The sequence below is a fragment of the Danio rerio genome, chromosome 20, assembly GCF_052040795.2.
Source record: "Danio rerio strain M-AB ecotype USA chromosome 20, GRCz13ab, whole genome shotgun sequence".
Classification (NCBI taxonomy): domain Eukaryota; kingdom Metazoa; phylum Chordata; class Actinopteri; order Cypriniformes; family Danionidae; genus Danio; species Danio rerio.
The window spans coordinates 31,813,240-31,837,827 of NC_141040.1; the positions used below are offsets into that span (position 1 = coordinate 31,813,240).

At 35.3% G+C, this 24,588-nt stretch overlaps 1 long non-coding RNA gene across 3 annotated transcripts in view; it reads left to right on the plus strand.

Annotated features, from left to right (window-relative positions):
• LOC147832231 (uncharacterized) overlaps positions 1–24,588 on the plus strand; it is a 328,520-nt gene that overhangs the window by 110,232 nt on the left and 193,700 nt on the right. The window lies entirely within an intron of this gene.

Here is a 24,588-nt window from a genome sequence, read left to right on the forward strand (position 1 = left end):
GAGAAAGTTTAGGATATGTTTTGTCATATTTATATATTTGTGTTTAATTTTTTTTCATTACAGGTCAACATAAATAGTTTATTATGATGTTGGACAGTAAATATCTGCTATTTTTATTTCATTAACAGTAAAACTGTTTAACCTTGCTAATTTAACATGCATAACAGTAACTAAATCCAATATTATTATTTTATGAGATAGCACAATAGAATTTATTAACATTTTTTATCTGTTTGCATGTTTATAATACAATTATGATCAATTGTACTGTGCCCAATTCTTGGAATGAATTATTTAAATAAGCTACTTGATTTGGCATTTTATTTATGACTCAGTGTTTCAGGATGCGATTTGTTCTTACTTGATTTTACATCTTCTTAATATTATATTTTGTCTTTGTCACCAGGGGTCAATTCATGTGGTTAACCTGTTATTTTATAAAGTAATTATCTGACAATTGGACTATCTGTAAAAATGTCAAAACTGATATTTCAATAAATACCGTTTGTTCTCACCCTACAGAAAAACCAATAACAAAATCATGCCTGAAATAAGTTTTATTTATCTGTTTATGAAACTTTTACAGATATAACAAAGTAGTTTTACAGAGAAATTTACACAAGCATTATTCCCACCCATACCCTCTAAACAAGATGAAATTACATTTATCCAAGAGAGAAAAGAAATAATAATAATAATAATAATAATAATAATAATAATAATAATAATAATGAATATAATTGATCATAAATAAAAAAATTATCAAATAAGTTAAACAATAAAAAACCTGTACAGAATTCACATGTACCTTGATAACCCAATATTGCAAACATTAATTTTCAGGTATTCATTCATTTATTTTATTTTCGGCTTAGTCGTATTATTAATCTTGGGTCACCACAGTGGAATGAACCGCCAACTTATTCAGCATATGTTTTACTCGGCGGATGCCCTTCCGGCTGCAACTTATCACTGGGAAACATCCATACACACTCATTCACACACATAAACTCCAGACAGAAATTCCAACTGACCCAGCCGGGGCTCAAAACAGCGACCTTCTTGCTGTGAAGCGATTGTACCCAGTATTTATACAGTGTACTTAATTACATTTGCATTGCAATTGAAAGGCCCTAAGATTTAGATTGACCGTCTGTAGAGATACAGATATGCTCAGAAAAGAACATTTTAAATAGGTCCCATGTTTCAGAAAAAGCTCTAGTATTGCCGTTTATTGTAAACCTGATTTTTTTCCAAATGGATGAAGCTCATTGCATTTCGCAACCAGTTGTCAAAACACAGGGGAAATCTTTGTTTCCATACTAAAAGAATAATCTGTCATGCTAACAGTGTCAAAAAATGGGCATTTGCAGTTCAACTCGATAACCCTGTTATATTATAAGAAAGTCCAAAAAGCGCAATAAGAGGACACAGTTCGATGTGCATCTTTCACAGAAGAGAAACAGCTGAAAATTAATAGCCAAAATAAGTTATTGATGGACAAAGCCAAAACATATGTATTAAGTCTGCAGGTGCTTGATTACAGCCATCACATAGGGGTCCAAGTCTTGGGTTATTTTTGCCAACCTCATTTTAGTCAAGTATGTTTGATAAACTAATTTTAATTGGTTAAGGCAATGTTGTGCACAAATAGAGGAGGTATGAACATGGCACAAAATCTTGGTTCACATCTTATCCTCGAATGTAAGATTAAGGTCTTTATTATTATTATTATTATTATTATTATTATTATTATTATTATTATTTCCTTTTTTTAGCCAGGAGGTCACATTGAGACAATACTGTCTCTTCTTCCAGTGAAGATGACAGACAGTACATAAAGTTTCACACAAAAATCCCAAAAACAATAACCACAAAATCACCATTCGTAAAAAGGTCGGATCATAAAATACAATTACAAGTATCCTTTAAGACGTTGTACAGAAGATGTTAAAAAATACTCAGAGTCAGAGGTGTGTCAAGATTAAGCTGATTTTGCAGGTCATTCTAAGCCCTGTAGGAGCATAAAAGGAAAAAGCATGTTTGCCAAGTTCTGACAATACCCTTGGGACTGTTAACCGAAAACAGGAACCAAATCTAGTGTGTTGGTAATTTATGTAAAATGTTAGCAAATAAGAAAGTTGGATGGTAGTTTACCTAAGAGAGCATTTTAAAGTAAATAAGGAATCGTACAAAATACTGTGATGTGTCCATGAGTCTGCACCTTTGACAAAGTGTATTGCTGCATGATAAACATAATCTAGTAGAGTAGCGGCTGCATGCATATATAGATTATCACCATAATCAATTATAGACAAAAATGTATGCTTAAATAATTTCTTACGTGCCTTTTAACCCTCATGTCGTGTTCACATCCCGCCCCTTTCTTTAGTGTTCCTGGTCAAAATTGACCAGTCTGTTTTAACTGCTCTTACAGTTGCACAAAAAACATTTTTCACCACCAGATTTTAATTTAACATTCTTTAGCTGTGAACAATGTGTAAAAGTAGTGTGTAACATGAATTTATAGAATTAGACATAAAATAACTGCAGCGAAAACACAAATAAGCACCATCTGCATGATTTATCCATCGGAATGATTTATCAACCAGTAAAGCACAAACAAAACTATATATGTATTCTTTCCTGTGTACTCGAATTTTCATTCAGTCCGTCAGTTGGATTATATTAGTGTACTAATGTAGGGAATAGTGACTGAGGGTATGGATGGTGAGTAGACACAGAACTAGCCCTTGTAATATTTTGGTCATTTTTGAGTGAGATGCTAATGGTCTACTCCAATAAAATAATCGATGATAAGCAAGATTGGCTGAATAGAGATTGGCCGAAAGAAAGAAAGAAAGAAAGAAAGAAAGAAAGAAAGAAATTAGTACAAATTAGCCACTAAATTGACAAAACATAAAATAGTTATGTTTCCTTGTAAGATCAGGCTGGAGGTTCGGCACAAGCATGTAAAAGAGATGTGTACCTGCAAAAGACATTGTTCATTCTGAAATGTGTTAGTGAGTTGGGGTGGTGCGTATGGAGATGTTTTCTGTCTGATGGATGACTATAGTCTGGAGACCCATTCATTTCTGGGAACACCACAGGTGTAACAAGGTTGATCAAAACACTCAAAACTCAATGAAAGAGGTGATCATCACTTCTATATGGTTAAGCGCAGAGTGTGAAGTATATCATAAGGCCTTGAGGCAATCAGATGTAAAACACAATATTTATGAGGGTTTTAAGCTGCAAATTGGTCGGATTTGACCCAAACATGACAGGAAGGTTAAGGAAAAGATTAAAATGTATAAGAAACCTACTTTAGGCCTAACCTTTTTTAATAACTTGTCAATGTGTATAGCAAGGTCTGACTCCCACTGATGTTTAATAAAGGAAATGCCTGAAATATGTTAAACACACATGATCATAAGTGGAAATGTAAAACACATGATCATGTTTCAACAATGTGTCCACCTTTGTTTACATGTGTTTCACATGTAATGCTTAAATCATTTTCCACTTATTTCACATGAGATTGCAAGTCTGATGCTCATGGTTTTTCAGTAAAAATGATACTTTAGCAGGTGAACTGTAGCAGTAACAAACAATACCATTGAAAAAACAATACCACTTAATCTGATTTAATCTTTAATCTGATTTGATGTTTATCATTATAATGAAATTTGCTTTTATAAAAATCACCATTTCAAAACAGATACAGCTCTCATTTCATGGAGTGACCCAATTATGTGTAAGATAAGCCTGAAGACATAACAATCAATGCTCTTGAAGAATAATCTCACCAAATAAAAGATAATAAAAATCTCTTTCAAATTTATATTCATTTCAAGAATTATAATTATAGCGCCTCCATGAGCTATTTTCAGCAGGCGTTATAATATATAACGTACATCATGTAATAGAAAGTAAGAGGGGGCGGTGTTTCTATAAAAAGTAAGAGTCATATGGGAATACAGCAGGAGGGAAATGCTCCGATGTATCTGTGTCTGAGTGCAGAATTGATGTGCCTCAAAATCCTCTTTCATGTGCTCCGTCGGATCACAATTTAAATTGCTGTAAAAAGGGGGAGGGTGGAAAAAAGAGGTGACACAGAGATACCCAGCTGAACCACCAGTGTGTATCATAACTCAGTGAATCATTTTGGAGGAGAATAAAAACATGCACTGGGAAAAGCAGATCATGGATGGGATTGTAATTAAAAGTGCAAAGGGGATGTATCTGTGCATGTTATGAAACCTGTCTGTTCTGATTCAGTGGTCTCAAAGCCCTGGGTGAAAGCATGGCATTTAATAGACTGCCGCCTTTTGTGGTGGCATGTGTCCACGCTTTGCTTTTCTCTTCACAAACAGCTGCTCCACACGCTTCAAACCCAAATCAATCACAATGTCTCCCACAGCAAATTTGACTTACACAGAGAGAAGCTGAGCCTCATTTCACTTTCCCCTTCTGCCGCTGTTTACGTTATCGCTTATTTAAGATTTCAGACTTTCTCCTCGTGTCCATTTTGTCTGGAAAGGGGAAAGCGTTTGTACCTGCGGGCTTAACTTAAGCTTCCGATGAGCTCCAGATTCAATTTATTTCAGCTGAAATGACTTCGGTCCTTTTCGCCACAGAACATTAGAGCTGCAAATGAATATCCTTGGGGTACACTTGTTTGTGGGTCCATCTGGAAACAGCTATCAGACAAATAGAGAATCTTTCAGAAAAATGTGCGACTGTGTGGTCAGACGTCCCTCAAATTGAGCATCGTGGCCTCGGACTCACAATTGGAGAGGCCATGCTGTTGGACAAACTCTTTAAGAACTCAGACCTGAGCTAGACTTCTGTTGACATTCATATTGTATAACCTACTCACAGGATGAAATGGTTAGCCTTGGGCTTGGGAGAACTCAAGAGGGAATAGAAGAAAGTGAAAGGTTTGCTGTAACCTCAAACGCATTGCATAGGTGGTACTGTGCACTTTGGTGGTCCTGTGCAATAGAACATCAATTGTTGCATTATGAAAAGTGCAATCGTTACAGAAAAGCACACATAAAGGACAGTTTAGTTCGCTGGCCATGAATTGGTCCACATTATTTAAGAACCTCTATGATGTACAAAGAAAATAGATAAACTTCATTGGGTTGAAAATATGGTTTGGTGAATTAAATGTTTGTAAGTGTATTAAAATCTACTTTACTTGTAGAGGTGTTTACCTGCTGTTTTACATGTGAGAAAAGTTTCTTCCGTGTTCCTCTGAACGATTTTGTTTTCCTCTTTTATTCTGTAAATGAAACATTTGAAAGATAAACCACAAAGGATTCCCTCAAAAGAAACCTACCAAGGCACTGGAAGTCAACAAATACCTTCGACTTCCATCCCAGAATCCTTATTTGAAGCTGGCAAACATGTGCATATGCTGAAGGATGAAAAAGCCTCATGGTTTAAGTAAGAGTGGTTTGAGGCTGTCACACCAGAAAGTGTTTTCCTGCATATCTCCAGTTCCCAGCTGTGACCAAACTGTTTCTGGTCCACTGATGGACCACGCTGTGTGGTAAAACTGCATTTTTTTTCCATTTGTCAAGCCCATAAAATAAATTAATTGTTTTCAAGTTGCTTTCATGATATTTAAAGGGATAAAATGAAAATTATTTAAAAAATGTATTGTCTTTCCGGACCTGTAGGACTCTTTTTAGACTCCTATTTTTTCTAAACATAAACAGAAGATATTTTTAAAGTGTTTTTTGTCTACACATTGAAAGTCAGTGAGGGCAAGTGACAGTTTTAGACTCTACTGATTTTCAATGCATGTACAAAAAAACTGAAAGCAGCAATTTGCTAAATGCATAAAGTATTTTTTTCTCAGCCAACGATAAACTTTTGGTGAAAGCTTAATGTGACTATTTTCAATTTCATAAGGGTCTTTTTCCAGCATCAATTTTGTAAATACATTCAGTTAAATAGACTTAAGCGTTTATTTAGTTGTTGAAAGACCATGTGACCACTAGCGCCATGAGGATCAGCATACAAGCACAGAAACTCCTTTGAAAATACTGAAGTCAAATAAACCGTCATATTGTAAAGACATGGTGGGGGGAAATGGAATTTAATGCAGTGCTTCTGTCCGGTCTGGGACCCACTCTATGTCATTTATCTATTAGAAAGTGAAGATCACTGTTTTTTAAAGAAATCAGACCTTAAATGTGGCAACTTTATAGTGGAAAGAAAGTGAAGTTCACCGGAAGCACCGAGGCTGGATGGCTTAAATTAAGAGTCTGTGAGAATATACCCCTTTCTCCACCTCTCCAGTAAAATGACAAAATTTGTAAATGTCAATAATGTGTAAAACAATGATAAAAACACAGCTTTTTTAGAAGTTTTGTTAATTTTATTTACATTTATGCCTAAAAAAAAAAAAATACAGAATTATAAAATTTCCATGAGTTAGGTCTAGAGTTCATGCTTTTAATCTTGACTCACATATATATATTGTTTTTATAATTTTATATTTATATTTGATATAATTTTATGTGGTCTTGAAGCCACCTGCATAAGGATTAAAGTCATAAAGTCTTGTTATGTATGTAAACACTGATAAATAAACACATCGAATGAACAGTTTTTTTTAATCTGATAAACATTTAGATCTTACAGTAAAAATATATATTTTTTATCCCTAATGTAGAATTCATAAGTTTGTTTTCCTTTTCATGAACAGCTAGCAAATCTATCCACATATTGCCTTGTTTGGATGTTGATCCTGATACTAACTTATGTGAAAAGAGGAAAAGACTTTAATAACTTTCAGTTATTCAGCCTGAGATAGCCTGAAACTGATACTTAAGCAGGCATGCTGTAGCTGTAACCTTTTTGAATATAAAACAAAACAATTTAATCTGATTTAATCTTTAATCTGATTTGATGTTTATCATTATAATGAAATTTGCTTTTTAAAAAATCACCATTTCAAAACAGATACAGCTCTCATTTCATGGAGTGACCCAATTATTTGTAAGATAAGCCTGAAGACATAACAATCAATGCTCTTGAAGAATAATCTCACCGAATAAAAGATAATAATAATTATCTTTTAAATGTATTTTTTTTAAATGACAGTAATGTGTAAACAAGTAAAAATAACAACAAAAACAACTTTTAGAATCAGTTTTGTTAAAATGTAATTAAAGCTACCTTTCTGTCTATAAAAAAAATTACATTTTAAAATTTCCATGAGTTAGGTCTAGAGTTCATGCTTTTAAATTTCACTCACATATCCATGTTTTAATTTGCTTTACTTATTTTGATACTTGTTTTTATATTTTTATATTTATATTTGTTATATATGTATGTGGTCTTAAAGCCACCTTGTAGAATCTTCTGCCTACATAAGGATTAAAGTTATAAAGGCTTGTTGAGTATATAAACACTGATAAATAAACTAATCCAGAAATAACAGTTATTTTTTTGAATCTCATAAATATTCAGATCTTACAATAAAAAGATATTTTATCTCTAATGTATAATTCATAAGTTTGTTTTCCTTTTCGTGAACAGCAAGCAAATCTATCCACATATTGCCTTGTTTGGATGTTGATCCTGATACTAACTTATGTGAAAAGGGGAAAAGACTTTAATAACTTTCAGTTATTCAGCCTTCTTCCAATTCAAACGCACTTGGGAGGAGGATGTGCTATATTTACAACATTTGCGGAATAAATAAATTATTTTACAACTTTGGTTTTGTGTAAAACGAAGAGACAGTGGAATCCTGGGTGAAATAAAACGACGGTTCACATCAGATTACTGTGTGTTATGACCAACTCCTGCTCCTCATTTGCTCCCCAAAACCATCCATATTCATGACACATCTAAAAATACATATAATGTCTCTGGCACTTCCCCTGCCCCCTGCTCAGCGTCAGCAGTGGCTCCCAGCAGATAAGAGGTGGTATGAGGTGGAGTTCAGTACAGGTCACCCTACAGGTGAACCCACAGTGGCAAGGGCTTTTGGGCATACTGAGAATTAAACACACAGTAACACAGACACACACACACACTGTGTTGATAAGGCAAATAAGAGGCTGCTCTCTGTGGATGATGTGAAGGAAAGTTTTGGCTCAAAGGCAAGTTGCTGGTGGATACATCTGACTATAGCACCATATATGTAGCAAAACACAACACACAGATTTTATTATTTTATATACATATGGATGTCAGTTTGCAGCAAAAAAGTTGCTGGTTCAAGCCTCAGCTGGGTCAGTTACAATTCCCATGTGGAGTTTGCATATTTTCCCATGGGTTTCCCCTACTAGTCCAAAGACATGCGGCAGAGGTAAATTGTCTGTAGTGTATGTGTGTGAATGAGAGTGTATGGGTGTTTCCCAGTGATAGGTTGCAGCTGGAAGAGCATCCGCTGCGTAAAACATATGCTGGATAAGTTGGCGGTTCATTCTGCTGTTGCGACCCCTGATTCATAAAGAGACTAAGCCAAAAAGAAAATGAATGAATATACATAGATATATTTGTTTTAAGTACACTTTATATTGTATTACTGCAGGTTAACTATGTATTTGCTTGACCACTGTATTTCAATGTAATTCTGTGCACAATATTCTAAAGCTGCTTTGGATTGATAATTATTGTGGAAAGCTCTATACTAATCAGATGCACTTAAATGACTTTTGGTGAAAACAATTGGCAACACTTTTTTCACTATTAACTAGTTTCTGGTTAGCAAGCCTAATATTAACATATTAACTGTTATCAGTAGTTATAAAGTACATAGCACTACACTACATGCCTTATTTTACAGAATACCTAAACCTAAGGGTTAGTTTACTAAAAAAAGAAAATGCCATTACTAGTTACTCACCCTCATGTCATTCCAATCCCCTAAGACCTTTATTCATAATCAGAACATATTCTGTATTAATATATTTTAATTCAAGAGCTCCCTCATCATCCATATAGTAATGGTTCAGAGTCGGCACGGGATGGTATGAGATACTGATAACCTTGGATAAATATATCATGGTTTCACAATATTATGATTACTGCTCTGAAATATGTTATGAACACTTCTATGTGCCAATAAAACTGCAAAAACAGCTTAGTTTGCCAATGGTTTCTCTACCAGTTCAGGTCAGGGTGATCGTTTACTATAGGCAGTACAACAATCGGCATTAGAGTCAGCAGCACAACACGCAAGCATTGTATTGTACATGCACCCTGCTATGATGCAGAAGACATATGAACAAAACAGTTTTTACAGTTTTATTTTGGTGCACAAGAGTGTTCTTAGAGCTTTGTAAGATTACAGTTGAACCATAAGTCACATGAAATTTTGTGACAAGATTATTGACTTTTTCTGATATTGAAGAATGTCTCAGGATTGTTGCCGTCAGGTTTTATGTAAAGTACCTTAATTTTTTGTTCTGAAGATCAGTAAAAGTATCAGATGATTTGAGCAAGATGAAAGTGAGAAATAACAGAAATATAATTTTTATGTAAACTAATCCCTTAACATTCTTACTAACTATTAATGAGCAGCAAATTATGAGTTTGATGAGGCAAAAAGATGTGGTTTAAAATCAATAGCGAGAATTTAATTTTAAAATAAAGTGTAACCCTATAATTTGTTATTATGTCCTCTGAAATGAATGCATGCACATGTTGTTTTTACAATAAAGTGAAACTTAAAGGCCCTGAACATTTTGAGCAGCTTGTGGTGCTGGATCGTCTTCTCTATCAGCTCTTCCAACTGTTTTCTCTTTTATGCTGGATGCTTGTGCCATGATGCTCTACCAACTGGCATCGAGTCATTCATACTGGAGGCTATCTGTAACACAACAACAGACTTCTTTGTGCAGTCTCCACTTTCATTCACTGCTTGTGAATGTAAAATTGTGCAAAGTTTCATAGATCATAAATGAGGTATTGTTTCCCACAAGAAATAATTCTGAACTGGTTAATAATAAAGTCTGTGAAACATGGTGCAATTTTGAATGTGTGGACTTGACAAATCACCTTTAGGAGACACACTCTTTTCCTTTCCATATGTACCTTTTTAATCAGACAATTTAATTATAACTTAATATTTAAACAGCTATCATAACATCAGTTTTCAAGATTCAGACCTTTTTGAATTTTCTGACGCTATGAAAATTAAAAACAGGAAATACATTTGGACCATTGTTGGTCCGACTTTATATTATGTGGACTTAACTACTAGGTACTCGCATAAAAAAAAAAAAAAAAAATTAAATGTACTTACTGTGTTCATAATGTTTTGCAGAACACTTCTAGTGTTCTTGAGGTGGGATAGGGGGAAGGTTAGAGACAGGTTTGGTGGTATGGGTTGGTTTAAAGGTGGGTTAAGGTGACGTAAATTACAGAAATTAATTACAGATATTTAATCAATCATTACTACAATGTAAAAACATTTTCACAATACACACATTGCAACAAATGATTAATTTCAGTGTAAATACAGCACATATTTGTTAAGGCTACTTAATATAAAGTGGGATCCCATTGTTATTGTTTACATGCCTCAAAATGGTCAATAAATGTTCTTATTGCACATAAATTTGTAAACTCATTTACAAATGACCAACCTGTAGTCTTCATTGGCTGCTTTATGGGCTTGTCCAAATACCCACACTTGCATACTCTTGTATGTGTAGGACAGAAAGCAAGTCCACAAAACTTTCCCAGGTCAGAAAAACACCAAAACGCAGTGCACAAGGTGACACTATTTTCAACGTATCCTATCATCAGTTTGTGTCTAGATCTTTCAAGATGTCACAGAACCCAAAGGTTAGATACTAATAATAGTTTTATTTAACTTAAGAGTAAAACATTTTTCAGTTTTTTTATCAGTATGAGTATTTTGACAGCCCAACATCTACTTTGATTGTCAAACACTGGCACTGTAGTTGTTGCTAAGGGGTAGAGGAGATTAGTTTGTGTTGATGACATTTGCTTACACTTTCAAATAGTGGGGACTTGACTGTAAAATCACTGCTATTGTTATAGTTTGTTTGTATCATTATTTACAAGTGCTAGGAAAGCTTTCAGAGGTGATATTTAGATATGGTAATGGATGTATGGTTTCTGACACACACACAAGAGGTACAGTAAATCAATCACAACAGACTGGGTTATCTGAGCAATCAGAGCAAAGTAGATTATTGGAAAGGATAGATTTAGAGAGACTGCATTCTTAGAACAAACTCAACAATGTTTCAGACACTCAACAGTGTATATTAAAATAAAATAAAGAGTATTTTTGACCTTGGATGGATGTAGTTTATTTTAAGTGACCACAAAAATAAAATTTGTTTTACATGCTGTGCATTATTTTGCAGGAATGTGAACTTGTCACCTTGTTTCATATCCGAAATAGGTAATTATCATGATTTTGTCTAGGGGTCAGGGTCTGAGAGCATCTTTTCCGAAGACAAAACAAACACACACACAACAACTAAAAAAACTTCCTTCCTGGATTTGCATGTGTAATGTTCTAGGGAAAAGTGACATGACTAAAAAAAAGCCAACTCTGTGAGATTTCTTTAGCAAGTTGCATTTTGTTCTTCTTAACCGAAATACGCAATTAAATGTCTGGCATGTAATTAATTTGCCTGGCATGGCTGACTTGTTTTGGTTTAACATTAGTAGCATTTCTTCCACAGAATCTAACATTAGTGCAAGTTTTATTTATTGCAAGTACTACTTGTATAAGTCTACTAACAATGAACCACAACATAATTAAACAGTTGCTATTACATGCACGAAATGTTCCATGCAATTTCATATTGACAGGATTTTAAATGACCACCCCCAACTGCGGGTAAAAATCTAATTATTGTACTTGATAATTTAGGCACATCATGGAATATTCAATTGGCCTGAATGTTATTAGTCATTGTTACCAATATTATCCAGATTTGTTTTAATTAATAATCAATTTCTGTAGTGGTTTAAATTCCCGTTAGTAAATTAGCACAGAAAATAAAGATCTCCTTAAGGAAAAAAAAAAGTGTAGCAGTAAATCTAATAAGTTAGTAATTTCATTTTTAAATTGCAGACATGACAGTCTTTCTATCATTAGGGTGGGGGCCTTCCCGCTGCAGTAAAATACAAATATAATGTAACATTAGGATAGGCTAGACATGATGAAAGGACAATATAAAATATAAAACACTTATTTTAGTAACCATAAGTGCATATGCTATACCTAAACTGTTTCTATTTCTACAGTGGCAATAGAATGACTAGATTTGTTGTATATTTGGCCAAATAACATCCAGAAAAGCACAAGGAGAAAACGGAAAAAAAGCATGAATAGTCTACAGCACCTTGTCCACTATATTCGTTAAGTTACAGAACAAGAAGTATGATGGAACTGAATCATCGGGCTTTCCATGTCTGAGAGCTTAAAGTCGACGTTTTTGATATGAAAAAAATTGTAATGCAAAGAGTGAATGTGTAGAACAAAGTGTTTTATTATAATTATGGGCCTTTTAAATGCCTTTCTCTTTCAAAGTTAATGCTTTGACTGCAGCATTAACTCTAAGCGCTCATGAAAGGAATTAGACTTGAATGCCAGTTCACACCCACTAAGCTTTATCAAGCCAAAACACAAATGAAGTCTCTTTGGTTTTATCGACCCATTTAAAAAGTGAGCTTTACCAAGATATTGAAATTGCAGAAGTCCATTACCATCTGTGCGTCAGACTTCGCTTCGTGACGATCAGAGCTTCAAGCCACTGAATCACAACAAGATTAATCTTATGAAATATGTCAGCCTTGTAATATCACATAGAAAAAAAGTTTGGATGTAGAATAGTGTTGAAAATGAAGGTCTAAATCATGTATTAGCATTGAAGTTGGTGTCATGAGGTTTTATCTGCTCAGAACTGGGGTCCGTTCTTCATACTTCACTTAAATGATCTAAGATGATTTGGCGAATCAGGGATCTTTTAATCTTGATAACTGATTTCTGGCTAATTTGGTTTTTCAAACAAGTTGGCAAATCATTAAAATGTCTGGATCAACTGATTTTAGATCATGCAGTCTGTTGTAAAGGACAGATCTATTGATCCTTGAAATTATGATCAGCAATGCAACGATTGACTGACGGCAAAGCAGCTTAATCACATCATCTGATTAACATTCAATTATCCATGTGAGCAAAATTACATAAAATATGATACACAGTAACTTTCCACATTTGTTTTGGGCTGCAGGTTTAACACTTTCATGTGTCGAGAGTATTTAGCAATTTTTAGTTTTACATCTGGCATATCCTAGGCCTATTCAAGTTTCTTAATCGGCGTATGGCGTTTCAATTAATTTGGCATAAAATGGCACCGTGGCGATGCGTGGTGACCCAGTGGCGCAGTAGGTAGTGCTGTCGCCTCACACCAAGAAGGTTGCTGGTTCGAGCCTCGGCTGGGTCAGTTGTCGTTTCTGTGTGGAGTTTGCATGTTCTCCCTACAATTGCGTGGGTTTCCTCCAGGTGCTCCAGTTTTCCCCACAAGTCCAAAGACATGCGGAACAGGTGAATTGGGCAGGCTAAATTGTCTGAAGTGTATGAGTGTGTGTGTGAAAGTTTCACAGAGATGGGTGCATCCACTGCGTAAAAAACGTGCTGGATAAGTTGGCGGTTCATTCCGCAGTGTCAACCCCGGATTAATAATGGGACTAAGCCAGAAAGAAAATGAATGAATGAATAAATAAAAATGGTGCCAATTACCAACAGTAAAAAGGAATTGGCTGCGGTTAGAGAAGCTGTGTGAATATTTTTATTTATTTAATAAATGACTTGTGCCTCAGAAGACAACTCTGACACGCAATGAATGCTCTTTACAATTCTAGAGGCAAATAATAATATAAAACCACTAATACTGAAATAGTTACAACGTTTTAGAATGACCAAAAAATCATTTCAGATGGTTTACAATGTGCTCAGCCTGTTGATTTGTCCATTTGCACACATTTTTATTATCACATGAGCTTTTTTAAATGCACATACTGAAATTTGTTCGGTAAAAGGGTTTCCATCGTAGTTTATGCACATTTTGTCTTATTGAATAAAAAGTTTACCCTACTCAGGTATGCGCATATGTTTTTTTTTTTGCATTTTAAAAATGTAAATACAGGCTTTTCCATCAACTGATTTCTATATGCATATAACCAAAATGTGCATAAAAATAGGTGGATGGAAACGTAGCTACTGTCATAGCTGTCAAAACATCTGCACGACTGCATAATTTATTATTCATTTAAAAAAAAAACTGTAGAATATTGCGCATATCTGTTATCATACACAATTTTTACTAAAGTTGGTACCTCAAAATAGTACACGTTTGTGTCTAAACAGTCAGTATAATAAATGTTCTCTTTGAATCTGTTGGGAAGATAAGACCCCCATGACTTTTATACTTAATTCAGAGTTCAGATGCAAAAACCTCAAATTAAAAGGCTGTCTGAAATTTCCATCGAAAATTTGCATTTTTCTCAGCCCCCTTTGTTTATGTTGAGATATTTCACTTTAAAAGACAGAAAAAGGACTTATTCTTTGCCATAAAAGTGATTTTACTTGATTTTACTAATAAGCCTGCTCCTGAGCAGGTTTCAGTTACCAGACCTGTTGCTATGACAACAACTCTTGCATGAGTTTTGAAGAACGAAATGATCCTGGATCGTGTCAAATCATCAATAACCAAATCAGCCAAGTAATCCACATATAAAGAAGGAACCCCTGGAGTCTTGTTCAGCTTTATTTGCTTCTCATTTGTAAATCAAGAGCCTACTAAACATGACCCAGACTATTTCAAATAGAAAAGTGTAAGTATAAGTGACTAAAGTCAAACAAAAATTGCTCAGGGGTAGCCTAAATAATGTGTCGGTGCTTTTTGGGTAAGGGATTCAACAGAATAAACAGCAATAATTAGCCCAAGGCTCTCGAGAAATGTGAAAAAAATATTAAATACATGGTAAAAACTGATTTTTACCTTATAAGTAATTTCAACATTCAGTACAGTAAACTGAATGAAAACATCAAACTGAATGTGTACATGATTAAAGCATGAATAACATAAAAAATATGTGGGTATGACTTATCTATTGTATAATTTATTTACAGTATATTCATGTTTTTTTTGCAGAGTTGTGTTTTGTATTGTGTTCAATTATCAATTCATCATTGTAATAAATACTTTTAATTATTGATATGACTGTGTACATGACTTAAAACAACTATTTGCACTTTAGTGTCACAATCCTATATTTGGCCACTATTACAACTTTTTTTTCAGATAAAGAGTTACAGTATGAAGCTATGTGTTTGAGTTGTTTATCACGCTCTCATTTTTTAATGTTTTATTTATTTGTTTCAGTTTTTGAACAGTGGTTATTGGATTGACCTTAATCATACGCTTGTAGTTAATGCTGAGCTGAGCTGAGCTGAACCGTGATGTTCTGAAGCTGTTGAATGCAGAATGAGGCTGTCTTTGTGTGTTTCCCTATAAGGAACAAGAAAACAAGGCCAGAAGCAGTGACCTGGGAGTGTATAAACTCAGGGTGGTTGTAAGGCATCAGGTTTGGGTTACTGCCAAAGCCTTTGCCAAGGCCACCACGAAGGACTTAATTCTGTAATGTTTGACTGAGGTATAAAATGAGATGACTTCAGCTGTGTTACAGCATCCAGTGCAGCTTGCAAAATGAAATAATCTTGACTGCAGTTAACTGAGCATTGCGTTTTTGTCAAAAGTACTATTTGGTCAGACACAGTCCATTTTAAATAATCCAGTTTCTTTTTTGCTCAAGTAATGGCTGACTGGGTTTGTCATTTGAAGCTGAGGGATTATTCTCTTAACATACAGTATTTCTTTAATAAATAAAAATATCACAATATTAGATTTTATTTTTTATTTATAATATACATACACCTTTATATTTACTACACAGTTATCTAAAATACTTGATTTTGATTGATGAACTAGATTTTAGGGTTAGTTCACCCCAAATTCAAAATTGTGCCATAATTTCCTCAGACTTGTGTTGTTCCAGACTCCATTTAATTAATTTTTTTCATCAGGACACAATGAATATATCTTTAGTCAAACTGAGAGACGTCTGTCCCTTCACAGAAAGTCTTTATCAACTCAAAATTCAGATTCTTCCAAAAATAATCAAAAGGTCAAAAATAAATCCTGATGAGTTTAGCAGATTAGTTTTCTGTAGAGACTCAATCACTTAATATGATGATAATTTATTCACTCATAAATGTCAGGAACAGTGGATATATTGGTTTATTCAACAGTTGTTTATTCATACATGTTTGATGTGCAAAATACCCTTAATTGGTTTACGCAAAGGCTTAAGTGGATCTCATTGGCTCTCTCACATCAAGCAAGCACTACTGAACTTTCATGACCATCTTTAAATGCTGTTCGCTGATGAAAGTTTAAATGTGAATCTTATGAAATTAGTGATTTCCTTCAGAAGACTTAAAAATAAGGATTTTTTTAAAAATGGATCAGATCTTTGGGCAAACATACTTTAAGATACTCAGATTTAATTAAAGACATCTTTACATGTTTTTGAAGAAAACCAATAGTCTTAAGAGCAATGTCCTTTTAGGTGTGAACTAACCATTTACTGTTCTTTATGTGCGCACACACACACACACACACACACACACACACACACACACACACACACACACACACACACACACATATATATATATTAGTGCTGTCAATCGATTAAAAAAAATAACTAATTAATCGCACCTTTTAAAAAAATTTATCACGATTAATCGCGATTAATCACATTTAAAATACTGAAACTTGTAATTTTGGCTATTGCAAAATTTATGTAAAGCAAGACAAAAACTATTTAAATTAAAAAAATAATTGTTTATTAGAATTAAAATTTAAAATTTAATTGTTTAATAGAATTTTTGTTTAACTTGTAACACAGATTTCTTCATGTAAACAACATACCCACAATAAACCATCAAGATCCTGGCTTGACAGCCATATTTATTAAAGAAATTAAAACACAGGCAGGTTAATGACATTTAAATTTCAAAACAATCAATGCCAATAAAGAAAACATTGATTTCCATGTTGGATTCTGGACTGCAAAAAAATGCCAAAATACAGGAATTGCAGATATGGAAAATGAAAAATAATAATAATATACTAGACAATACAAACTGTTGCACTCATTGTAAAGTTTTATTGCTGTGAGTTGAGAACATTAGTTATAGAGTAGAAACAATTTTGCTTAATCCTCCTTTACATTCATCCAGTTGCTAAGACTAGGAGTATCCCGAAAGTGCACAGAGACTCCCAAATGCCCGCAAATGAATGATAATTTCTGGCAAACCGGTCGTTAAATACATTGCACACCCCTCTCCCCCGCATCTCTCCTAGCTCTTCAGGTAGCCTATGTCGCGCGCAACTTACCCCCACCGTCCTTCAGGTACGTCACGCACTCCCCTATTCAGATACGTCGCTCACTCCACCCCTGACACCCCTCAACAGGCCTGACACAGACACACACACAGACACACAGACACACACACAAGGCGCTCTAGACGTTTTGGCCCCAACGTCCTTCCATTCTGGAGCGACTCCCCTCAGATTCAACACGCATGATCACGTTCATCAAATTTGCTTAAACTAAGCGTCCTAAAGTATTACTGTATTTCACAAGGATTCTGACACAACAACGCAAAGCATACGCTTTCATTGCGTTTAATGAGGTAACACGCTAAACTTGGAGGGCTCATGCTGAAAGGCAGAGTAATGCCCTGTCTTTGACAGCTCGCGACTTTCTGAGTACATTCACATAAGACACCAATACTCCGATTTTAATATGATTAAGATTATACTCGTATTAAAATTTTACCATGTAGCCTAAGCAGTGATTTTATTACCTTAAAGGAACACCGAGTCACGAAATGCGGAGGATTTTCTTTCTGTTCGCCATGCGGTATCAACTTTCAACAGAGGTCGAAAGTTAAAAATGAAACACCCGAAATTGGATGAAACTCTGGAGAGCCTGGTGATGCGACTAATTGTTTTATACTGAAACTTGCCTTCAAAAAGTGCTTCCTTGGTCTTATCCACATTTCTTGCATGTTAAACACACGTCCACCACAACAGGAAGTAAAAAAAAAACTGCAACTGCGTTAATTGCGTTAATTTTTTTTAACGCGTTAATTATTTAAAATTAATCGCATGCGTTAACGCACTAATTTTACAAGCTAATATATATATTATATTATATATTTATATATATATATATACAGTATATATATATATATATATATATATATATATATATATATATATATATATATATATATATATATATATATACATATATATATATATATATATATATATACACTCACCGGACAGTTTATTAAGTACACCTGACCAACTGCTCGTTAACTCAAATTTCTAATCAGCCAATCACGGGCAGCAACTAAATACATTTGGGCATGTAGACATGGTCAAGACAATCTGCTGCAGTTCAAAGTGAGCATCAGAATGAGGAAGACAGGTGATTTTTAGTGATTTTGAATGTGGCATGATTGTTGGTGCCAGACAGAAACTCCTGATCTACTGGGATTTTCACGCCAACCATCTGAAAAAGAGAAAATATCCAGTCAGCGACAGTGAGGAAGGCACAACAACGCCTCTTCTTCCTCAAGCATCTCAGGAGTTTTGGAATGAGCCCCCACATCCTCCGCTTGTTCTACACCTGCACTGTGGAGAGCATCCTGTCTGGCTCTATCACCACCTGGTATGGAAACAGCACCAGTGGCAATCGCAAAGGACTACATGGGATTGTGCGAACTGCTGGACGCGTAGTAGGAGTTAAGCTTCCCTCCCTCCAGGACATCTACACCTGGCAGTGCATGAGGAAAGGCAAGAGAATTATCAGCGACTCCAGCCACCCAAGCCATAAACTTTTCTCTCTGTTACCCTCAGGCAGACGGTTCTGCAGCATCCGGTCACGCACCAGCCGACTGAAAGAAAGCTTCTTCCCTCTGACTATCAGGCTGATGAACACTTAACACACCCCACACAAACTCTTACATACTCCTCACTGCACACCATCAATATGTAGCATGCACTGCACTTTAACCAAATCATACTTAAAACAATACTGCCTATAACTATGTGTACAACTATTCATTGTACATATCGCCGTCAACACTGCCAATTTTACATTGTCCTGTTTTTTTAGGAGTATGCTGTTGTATGTTGTTGTATTTTGCAGTGTCTGTATTTTGCACTGTCGTTGTATTTGCACTGTTGTTGTATTTGCACTGTCTGTATTTTGCATTGTCGTTGTATTTGTGCTGTCTGTAGGGCCCATTAGTACCAACTAAGCATTGTGTCAATGCCACAGCCTACCTGAATATTGTTGCTGACCATGTCCAGCCCTTTATGACCACAGTGTACCCATCTTCTGATGGCTACTTCCAGGACAACGCGCCATGTCATAAAGCGCGAATCATCTCAGACTGACATGAGTTCATTGTACTGAAATGTCCTCCACAGTCACTAGCTCTCAATCCAATAGAACACCTTTGAGATGTAGCTGACAGGGAGATTCGCATTACGGATGTACAGCTGACATATCTGCAGCAGCTGCGTGATGCTATCATGTCAATATGGAGCAAAATCTCTGAGGAATCTAATGGAAGACCTTTGAGATGTGGTGGAAGAGATTCGCATCATGGATGTGCAGCCGACAATTGGCAAGTTCTGAAGGCAAAAGGGGTTCCAACCCGGTACTAGTAGGTGTGCCTAATAAAGCAGCCTGTGAGTGTATATGTTGGTATCATGTATAATCTTTATCATTTACATTCTTAAAGTTCATTACTAATGTTCTTACTCAAAGTTCGGCATCTTTAAAACACAAAGAAGGATATTAAACTCAAATTGTCAAAAGCAAGATTTCTGCCTGAGCAATGCTAAATTAAACGTCAAAACATTTTAGTTACTGAGTTGCACTTGACTGATTCCCTTGATTGTGTGCTTGTTTGAGACCCTTTGAACTTTGAAATTACTTTTGAGATACAGTTCCATTTGACTGGTTACATCACAGTATGAAAAAATGCCATCTATTGTGATTAACAGCACAATGTTAGAATCTTTTCTTGTTAAGACGTCTGTAAAGATTATTTTTTCTAGACGTGTTTGAGTTCAGAAAGTATCATCAAGGTTTCTCTCAGTAACACACACAAGAGGTAGCACACTTGAGCTGTGCTATTGAATTCAGATATAAGCCCAATGATTTCCTCTTTATTTCACAGCATGCATCTGGCCGCTGGATGTTGAAGGACTAGTTCACCTCAAAATGGCAATTCTGTCATCATTCCAACAGCTATAATTCATTTGTAGAAATCAAGTGAAGATATTTTTTAATCAAATCTAAAAGATTTCTGTTCTTCCATTGATAGTCTGTTTACTGTAATCTCTGAGCTTCAACACATATTAGTAATATGCTTTATTCAAATAGCAATGTTGATCAGCACACAACATTTACAGCATTCAGTTGTATATTTTATAATCGTTTTGAAGTGTCAGAGTTTTAGAGGTTCATTGGAGGGACGCAAATCTCTCCGATTTGATTAAAAACATTCTCTTTTGTGCCCCGAAGAGGAGCAAAATCCTTATGGCTTTGGAACGACATAAATTCAAAGACTCGGGTTTGATGTTGCATGTCCGTGAATATCAAGGTACTTAAATATATGGGAGAGATGAAGGTGTCATTTATTTTTCATCTCACAGCAGCAGTGTGCCTTATAATAAGACAAATTGCACATCGAAATGACTTCATGTCTGGCACTTGAACTTCCTGCATCTGCGTGCCTTTGGAACCCACAGGCCAAAGTCTCACAGTACTCCCAAGTTTTAACATCATACAATTTATTATTATTTTACAATCAATTTGAGAGAATTTTAATGGCCCAGACATTGGTAGAATAGCCTGAGGTCTCAGTATGCTGTTAAAGATGATAACACACAAGAGGGGACAATGTCCTATGTTATTATACTTCTAAAATCTCACAATAAATGATTGTTTGTTGCAGATGGGAGTGGTTTGCACACTAGCCCAGCCAGAATCGATAGTCATTTCCTCCATATTACACACTCTTCTCTCTGGGATTCAAATAACTCAGAGTAGCTGCGAGTTATAGATTTCTGCCCCATGGATTCATCCAGCATTGATGAGTTTGGTTGTTGGCTCATTACAGCTGTCAAAGAGTAATGTTTGCACATAGCTTTCTCAGCTCGGTTTCTCAAAAACACACACACACTCACACACGCACACTGAGTAATCCGTTTCCATGAGACTTCTTGCAACCCAGCTCATGTCAGAAGTGATCGCTGATGTGACATGATGGCGAATCGCACTTCACAGACACCTGCTCTCCAAACTCTTCCCAGCTTAGTCAAAGTCTTCCCAGCAGTAAACGCACAATTTTGTAAGAATTTGCAAGGATTTTCAAGGTTTCTTAGCTTTTAAGCTCAATTAACAATGACTGCTGTACATTTATTACCACAGAAATTACTTCATATCATCTCTAATTTACAAAATCTAAATTCAATTAATCTATCTTTATTGAAAATAACTTCTCTTTGCTTGTGTTATTAAGTTCAAGTTCATTTATTTATAAAGCACATTTAAAAACAGCCACACGACTGGCCAAAATGCTGTACTGTACATAAGACAGACTATTATTTAGAATATTCATTCATTCTTTCATTTTCTTGTCGGCTTAGTCCCTTTATTAATCCAGGGTCGCCACAGGGGAATAAACCACCAACTTATCCAGCCATTTTTTTTACGGATGCCCTTCCAGCCGCAACCCATCTCTGGGAAACATCCACACACACACTCGTACACTACGGAAAATTTAGCCTACCCAATTCACCTGTACCACATGTCTTTGGACTGCGGGGGAAACCCGGAGGAAACCCATGTGAACGCAGGGAGAACATGCAAACTCCACACAAAAACGCCAACTGAGCTGACGATCGAACCAGTGACCCAGCGACCTTCTTGCTGTGAGACGACAGCACTACCTACTGCGCCACTGCTTCGCTCAAATTACAATATTTTTGAGAATATTCTTAAAACATAGAAATAAAGCATCAACAAAACTGTTAATATAAAATTTAATAGGCTAAATAACTAAATAACTGTAAAACCCAAAAAGTTAAGGTAACTTAAACCATTTGAAGAAACCGATTGCAACAAACCATTTAAGTTTGAGCAATTCATTAAGCACTTGCAACATTTTCTGCGGTGTTATACTATTTTGATTAAAATCCATATTTAAATCATCAAATTGACCTTAAAAAAATCCAGTAACAGTTAAAAAAAAAAAAAATGTATATATATATATATATATATATATATATATATATATATATATATATATATATATATATATATATATATATGTACACTTTTAGAGAATTATGTTCTTTTCTTCAGCACTTAGCTACACATGCCGGAAAGGAAGGTTAGGTTTTCAATAGAAAAAGCTTCATCTTGTTGTATAATGGCCACAGGCAATGTTGAAGATTTTTGTGGACCCAGACTCTTGAGTCTACTTCTCATTTCTCTTAATCATTAATGGATGCGATCGTCAAAGACTTGAACTGCAAAATGAAGATTGACCCTCAGCTTTGATATCTGAGTGCTTTTCCTCGAATCACTCGCTCCCTTCATCTTTCCTTAATCACTTCCGTCTCCTTGTCATTATATTATAGAGTAGCTGAAATCCATAAATAGCTCTGCTGTTTATCTGTTTTAAACAACACGGCATGTGAAGAGGTTTTATTATAGGTTGTATGTGTATAGGTAATATTTTCTCCGAATTGCTCATTCAAATGTGCAAAGAAACCAAAAGGAAGTGTCCTGGGCTTCTGTTTTTCACCGGGGAAGTGTCCTGCTTATTTGTTTTGCTCTGATGGACTCTGTAAAGCTGTAAATACAACATACATTCTGGCTTTTTGTTGGGAATAAGAGCAAAATGTAAAATGTTAAATATTCAAACTATTACAGTAGCACACGCACACACACACACACACACACACACACACACACACACACGCACACACACACACACACACACACACACACACTAAGTGCTCTGGGTAATAAAAAATGTAAGATTTAGAAATACAGTTGAAGTCAGAATTATAAGCCTCCTGAATTACTAGACCCCATGTTTATTTCCCCCCCAATTTCTGTTTAACGGAGAGATTTTTTTTAACACATTTCTAAACATAATAGTTTTAATAACTCATTTCTAATAACTGATTTATTTTATCGTTGCCATGATGACAGTAAATAATATTTTACTAGATATTTTTCAAGACACTTTTAAACAGCTTAATGTGATAACAATGGTTTGTTCTGTAGACCAGTGGTTCCCAATGTTTTTTGCCCGAGACCCGCTTTTCCCCTGGAAGATTTTGTAAGACCCCCCTCCACATTTAATGATATTATCGCTCATATTATTTTTCAGTATTGATGACAAAAATGATGTTTTCAAACAAACGGTATGTTTATCGCTGTATCTAGATATCTTTATGCACAAATAATAGCCCAATGTAAATTTATAAAAGCAAAACATCGGTAGGCCATTTGTAGCTAAAAAAAACGTATTACCCTATTTGACATTCAGTAACAAAAATATCAGTATTCACACTGATGTATGAGGGGAAAAAGTATATACAGTAGGCTTCTAAAATGTAATACTTGCATGCTATTTGTTATGCTCTACATAGTTTGTTATGCTAGGAATGAGGATGACAACCTGACTAAACATTGCTGTCACTCTAAAGTTTTATCTATCGAAAAAATTACAAAGCACTGCAGTGTTTGTGTTCTGTGTTTGTCTGAGAAAACTTAATCTTACCCAAATATGAATATTTCATACAAGCTGAAGCTGATCGGTCAATTATTAACACATGACTCACAGTGAGCTTGCGGGAGTCATTGCCGCACACCTCCATTGGAAATAGCAAACTTGTGCAAACTCTAGAAATACGTGATATGCAAACGGCTTTATTTGCGATCTCCATCAGTTCATATTCTTGCAGAGCCATGCTGGATCCACCTGATTTATTGACAAATGGGTTGTGAATCCATACCTTGGCAGTTCATGGGTCGTTCACTGGGTCTTTTCCCCTTAGCAAAGACACTTTTCAAAGACGTCTGTTTTGCTACTGTGGGTTAGAGATGTAAGCGAGAGTATGGTTATTTTTTTTAATTAAAGACATTTCCAAATAAAAGATCGTTCAGACTAATAAAATTGAAATAACTAATGATTTATTGTGCGGCCCGGAACCAATTGATCAACGAACTTGTGATTCAGGACCACTGAGCCAGGGGATAAAATGAACTATGGCAACATGATCATTCTCCTAATTGTCCACTGCTAATAAATGTTACAAATATGATGCAACCCCCCCCCCCCATCCCACCCCTCCACAGAGCTCGCTGACACCCCTGTTGGGCACC